This window comes from Lissotriton vulgaris, unplaced genomic scaffold, assembly GCF_964263255.1.
Source record: "Lissotriton vulgaris unplaced genomic scaffold, aLisVul1.2 SCAFFOLD_6258, whole genome shotgun sequence".
In the NCBI taxonomy this organism is placed as follows: Eukaryota; Metazoa; Chordata; class Amphibia; order Caudata; family Salamandridae; genus Lissotriton; species Lissotriton vulgaris.
This window is the reverse complement of record NW_028248372.1, coordinates 77,542-83,395: the sequence shown is the minus strand read 5'-3', so window position 1 is coordinate 83,395 and position 5,854 is coordinate 77,542. Positions and strand designations below refer to the sequence as shown.

The window sequence follows — 5,854 nt, the reverse complement described above, 5'->3', positions numbered from 1 at the left end:
CGCCTCCAAATCCTCATTCTTAGACCGTATGAGCTTGAGAATTTTGTCCATGTTAAGAAGTTTCTGGTCACTGGACACACCCGTGTCCTCGGCATCTGACACCCTCGCCTCCAGCTGGACCAGCCGCACTTCGTGGGAGTCCACCCTCTGCTTCACTTGGCCGAGGCGGGACATGAGGTGATAGATTTTTCCGTCTAATGACTTTAAACTGGATTGACCATCCAACAGGATGGTTCTGAGACTGTCCTCCTGCTCTCCAGGGACATCGGTCTGGGTAAAGTGTTCATTGGCTTTGAGAGGGGCTCAGCGCCCTTGCCCGCACCACACCGAACAAGATTATTTTAGGTTGCCTATTATCCGTCTTCCCCATGACGGCTCCCAGCGAGGGAGCAGGAGAGGTAGGTAAAAGCTCAGGAGGCCTGACGCCATTGCAGGGCGAGGTCGCAGGTCCGAAGCCTTGTCCAGCAAGGCGGAGCCGCAGGGAGATCAAAAGGCACTGTTCCTGGGTGTGACCCCACGAAGGCCCAGTGAGTCACCAAGGGCGCCCAGAGAAGTCCAGGCCAGGCCGCAGGCAAAGACACAGGCATTTAGGGGCAGCTTGGTGAGCAGGAACGCACAGCTCTGGGACAACAGAGGTTGCAGCCAGCAAAACTGAAGGGCCGCGAGGTGACGAGATGAAGTGCGCTGGGTGATCTCGCTGTGAGTATAATGCCACGTGAGGCATGCGGGAAGCCCGGGACAGGACAGGCGACCTCAGGCATACGCCCCCCCCACCTGTCCTAACAAGACAGCGGTGAGTAGAAGACTGTGGGCTAGTGGCGGCTAAGGAGGAGATGGGGTGCCGTCAGGAGAAGCGGGCCGTAGAGGTCAGAGTTGTTGCAGGCCTCAAGGCCCCACAGCCACAGTACTGGGAGGAAGGCAGTTGGGCCACCTGGCCAGGTCCCAGGATATATTAAAATCTTACTTGGCTAGGATATCCAAATCCACGTGAGGCCTCTGCAATGTGGGCGTCTGCTCACTCGTGTGGCCAGTTGGGCGCGAGGTAGGCCAGAGGGGGAGCCAGGTGCAGGTAGGAAAGGCGGGCCGCCAGAGTTGGAGAACGAGTGGGCACCAAGCCCACGTAGTTAAAGCGTAGAGATGGAGGGTGTCAGACAGCCAGGACCTCCCCGCTGCACGCAGCCTTACTTGGAGGGGTTTGATGAAGTCCCTGGCCCTGCCCTGGCAGTCAGCAGCTCCTCCGCACGCGTGCAGGTCCCAGTGAGTCATGCCGACACAACCGGGAGACACGGCTGTCGGCAGGAGCAGGCCCTGGGGCGCCCCTGCTCAATCAAAGGCCGCGGACCAACAGGCAGCCCGGACCCGAGTCATCGATACAGGCACCACCGCCTAGAGCACGGAGCGGTCCCAGGGGAAACCGGCACAGCCCAGGACAGGCAGCAGCAGCAGGCGGTCAACCCTCTGAGCACGGCAGGGGACCACAGCAGCAGACAGGACGGGCCGGAACAGACCCCCAGACACCACAAGGGATGTAGGTGGGTGGTGGGCTTGCACGCAGCACACACCCAGGACGTCACTCTCCCATGGTTCCCACGGCGTCACAGCTTAATTACAAGGTGTGGGGAGGCAGTATGGCAGCAGGATGCCTCCTACTGAGGCCAGATTGTGAAGGATTATTCAGCCCAGTGGCAGAGCTCGCTCAGCACGCAGCCATCTTGCCGCTGGCGAGACCACGCTCCAAACTTCGCCCCAGCTTTGACTTTGGAGACCAATGAATCTATAACTGTTCTCCCATGTACAGTGTTCATCTTGTCACTGCGTACTGAAGCCCAGCAGCCCGATTAATTGTGCACAGGAGCTATGACTTTGGACTAAATCTTCTACACCAAAACCATATTTTTTATGTGGCCCTGAATGCAAATTCATTGTTGGGAGATCAACCCCAACATCATACCTGCTACTAGCATTGACGTTTTTTTAACCGTGGGATATCCTTTTTTGCTTAATCCTTGTTGATTTTTTTCTTTTGTAAATGATTACTTTGTTGGATTGATCATAGGTTATTCTCACATGACCATCTCGTTGTTTTTTTCTTATTTTGGTTACACATTCTTTGTGGTTTTCCCTAATTCCTGTTTGTTTTTTCTTTTAAAAAAAAACCTTTTTTCTTCTCTTAGATATTTTGCTCATATCTGCCCTTGACACGTGAGTATTATATATACAAACATATATATTGGATTCAGACATTTTTGATAATGGATAACTTTCAAACGTTTGGATTTTCTGACGATGATTTCAATTCTTTGATGGGCAGAGTCACGGGAGATAGTGGTCCGTGCCCTACTCACCAATTAGGTAATAGCGACTGGCAAAATCTATTGAATATGCGGAAAAAAACTGAAACAAATAGAATCTCATGCATATTATATGTTTGAGTATCTCAAAGCGGGTGTAATCCCCTCAGGACTAAGAGTCCGCAATGCTCCTGCATTATTTGTCGACATCAGAAAGTTCCTGAAGCGGTGGTCACTTATTTCTAACCGCTGCTCCAGGGACTGGATGATGTTGATTATAGAAATAGCCAAGGAAATAGCATATACTCTTTTGCAGAAAATTAACGACTTAGAAACTAAACTTAATGCATCCACAGCTGTGGATGAAGCTAAGAGTAGCCTGGAAAAAATTCAGACTGAAATGAAGGACTTTGATACCTACCTTACTAACAAAAAGACAGAAAAGCTAAGAAAAGATGTGAGGTGGTTTACCAAAGAAAAGACCTACCCTTACCTCACCCCTAGTTACTATCAGGAGGGGGCACAAGGGAATTATAACCCTAATTTCAATGGCTACTCAGGGAGGAGGTACACCAATTTCTCAGATTCTGGTTCTTCTGGATCAGATGGAGATAACTATCAAGATATGAGCAATGGCCAATGCAATTCTAAGCCATTTAGAGGTAGGTCCACCCAACAACCATTCAATGGAAGGCGTTTTTTACCCCGGGGCCAATACAGAGGAAGGAATGTACGGTGGCAAGACCAAGGAGCCCAAGCCCAAATGAGCCCTCAACCTCCACAACAGTATGTGAGGACACGCAACCAGCAGTACTGGTGGTAGGAGGTACATTGGAATCTACTTCTATCATTGAAGAAAATTTACCAATCTATAATCTTTCTTCCATATCACTCAAACCTGAGGACATAGAAGTGTTGAGTAAAGGTTTATCTTTTGTTCCGAGTGTACACTTGAATAAATTCAAGTTGCATGAGGACTTATTTGCCTTCTTTAGAAAGGTCAGATTGAATAAATTCTTCTTAGATCGACCGCCAAATGAGGAAGATTATAATCTGTCTAGATGCAAACCTCCATCAACTTTTACTCGGACGTTGGACATAGTAGGCACGGATGTGCGCATTTTTTAACAGTGTCCTTCGTGATATTGCACGAGTCATCAAAAATCCTTATAAACCACAGTCTAATCTCTCTAAATTGGAAGTTGCATCTCTTAATAAATTGAAAACGAATCCCTCCGTTGTCATTAAACCATGTGACAAAGGTGGGGGGATTGCCTTATTTGACAGGACTACCTATGATGATAAAATGTCTGAAATGCTGTCAGTGACAGATCATTATAGACCAGCACAACGCAAAGAATTGGAAAGGTTGAACAAGCATATTCAAGAAATACCCCAAGTGGCATTCACAGATGGGTATATCTGTGAAGATGAATATGTTTTCTTAAATAAATCATCTCCTACAATTTCCGCTCTTTATGGCCTCCCAAAAACACATAAGTCAGAAACAAATCCACCCATGCGACCCATAATATCCACCATTGGGTCCTGCACGGAGCCCCTATCAAAATATGTTGATAGATTTCTTTGCCCTCTCACTCATAAGTATGCTTCTTACATCCGTGACACCAGTGATATAATCAACAAGATAGAGGGCTTGCCATTCAACCCTGACACAGACATCCTTGTGACGCTCGACATTGAGGCGTTATACACCAATATCCCTCAATGTCGAGCGTTACAGGCGGTCTCAGACCTATTGCAGAGATATCCGGCGGACCGCTTTGATGTTTTTATCTTACAATGCTTGGAAGTTGTTCTTTTGACAACTTCTTTGAATGTAACGGCCGCCTCTTTAAACAAATCAAGGGTACTTCAATGGGGGCTTCTTGTGCCCCAGTGTGGCTAATACCTTCATGGGAGAGTGGGAGCTTAAGAATATCTACAATAAATTGGCCCCATTTTTTGAAAATGTTTCTGTTTGGAAGCGTTTCATAGATGATATTTTTTTCATTTGGAGCGGTCCAGTTGAATTGTTGCAGGCATTTGTCCTTTGGCTGAATGCCAGTGATACCAATCTGAGCTTCACAGTGAATTTTAACAACTACAAAGTGGATTTTTTAGATATCAGCATTGAAGGTATTGATGGTCATTTGACAGTAAGCCTTTTTAGGAAAAGCACAGCTAAGAATACTATCCTTAAGTTTGATAGTTACCACCCCAACTGCCAAAGGGAATCCATCCCCTTTGGGGAATTTTTGCGAATTCGTCGCCATTGCACGGATATGAGTTCTTTCCACAAACATGGAGATGCTCTTAAAGATAGATTGCTTAAGAGAGGTTATCCCCTTTTACAAAAAAAATCCCCATCGCCTTGTACGGCATGCCTACAAAAGAGCTAAATATTATGACAGAACTGCGCTACTCCAGGGGTCAAAACGTTCAAATCAAAATCGGATAACGTGTGTGATTAATCACTCTACCTTGAATTTCAAAATTAGGAACATTATTAATAAAAACTGGAGAATTCTGAACTCTGATGATAATGCTCCCCTCTTGCCACCACCCCTGTTAGCCTACAGAAGGAATACAAACCTCAGGGATATGCTGGTACACACCAGGCAAATAAAATGTTCTCCATCAGATGGCCTGCTTTCCATCACGGGCCTACCAGCTGTCTTAGGCAATCACAGATGTGGCTCCTGCCACGCCTGTGATTCAGCTATTATATCTGAGGTCATTAAATATAATGATAAAGAAATCAAACTACGATACTTGACAAATTGTCGCAGCAATAATATCATTTATATTTTGTTTTGCAACTGTGGCTTGGCTTATGTGGGAGAAACAGGCCGCGAATTTCGTCTCCGATTCAGTGAACACAAGTCTGCCATCAGAACTAAAAAACTGATGGCACCCTTGGTTCAACACTGTCTAGATAAGAACCACAATGAGCAAGAAATCAGGTGGTCTATCCTGGAAAAGGTAGTACCAAGAACAGGCCAATCAAATGAAATCACCCGGAAGAAACGTGAAACCTTCTGGATTTACCATCTGGATTGTGTTAAACGTGGCCTGAATGAGGAGATATCCTGGTACGTTACAAAATAGAGATCAACTTATTTCACATAGCCAGTATCTGTATCCTAATTCTATATGAGTCATCTTGAAGCTATGTCAATATGATTGATAGCCTGATCCTCTCTGTGTATCCTTTACAGTTGGAGTGTCCTATCTGACTTGCAGTTTTCCTGTATACCAATTATTATACAAGCGCATTTAAAATGAATATCGTAATTTGGGTGTGCATGATATCTGTTAATATTGGCACTTAGAGAACATTCTCTTCGTATGATTTCATGATCGCTTGGGCTTTTTAGAAAGTGGTCCCTAGGAGAATTCGGATATTAATATTCTCTTCCTTGCAATTTAGTTAATGATAACCGATTTTGTTTCATTGGAGGCATAGTATATCGTATCCGTGGATACTCTCATGCGGATATAGAGATGAACTGCAGACCCTTACCGATTCTCAGTTCTTTCCCACGCTTGTAGTATGCGTC

At 45.9% G+C, this 5,854-nt stretch overlaps 1 pseudogene; it reads left to right on the top strand.

The window, feature by feature from the left end:
* The first annotated feature begins 4,207 nt into the window (after positions 1 to 4,207).
* Positions 4,208 to 5,402, top strand: LOC147664130 (uncharacterized; annotated as a pseudogene).
* Positions 5,403 to 5,854: the final 452 nt, after the last annotated feature.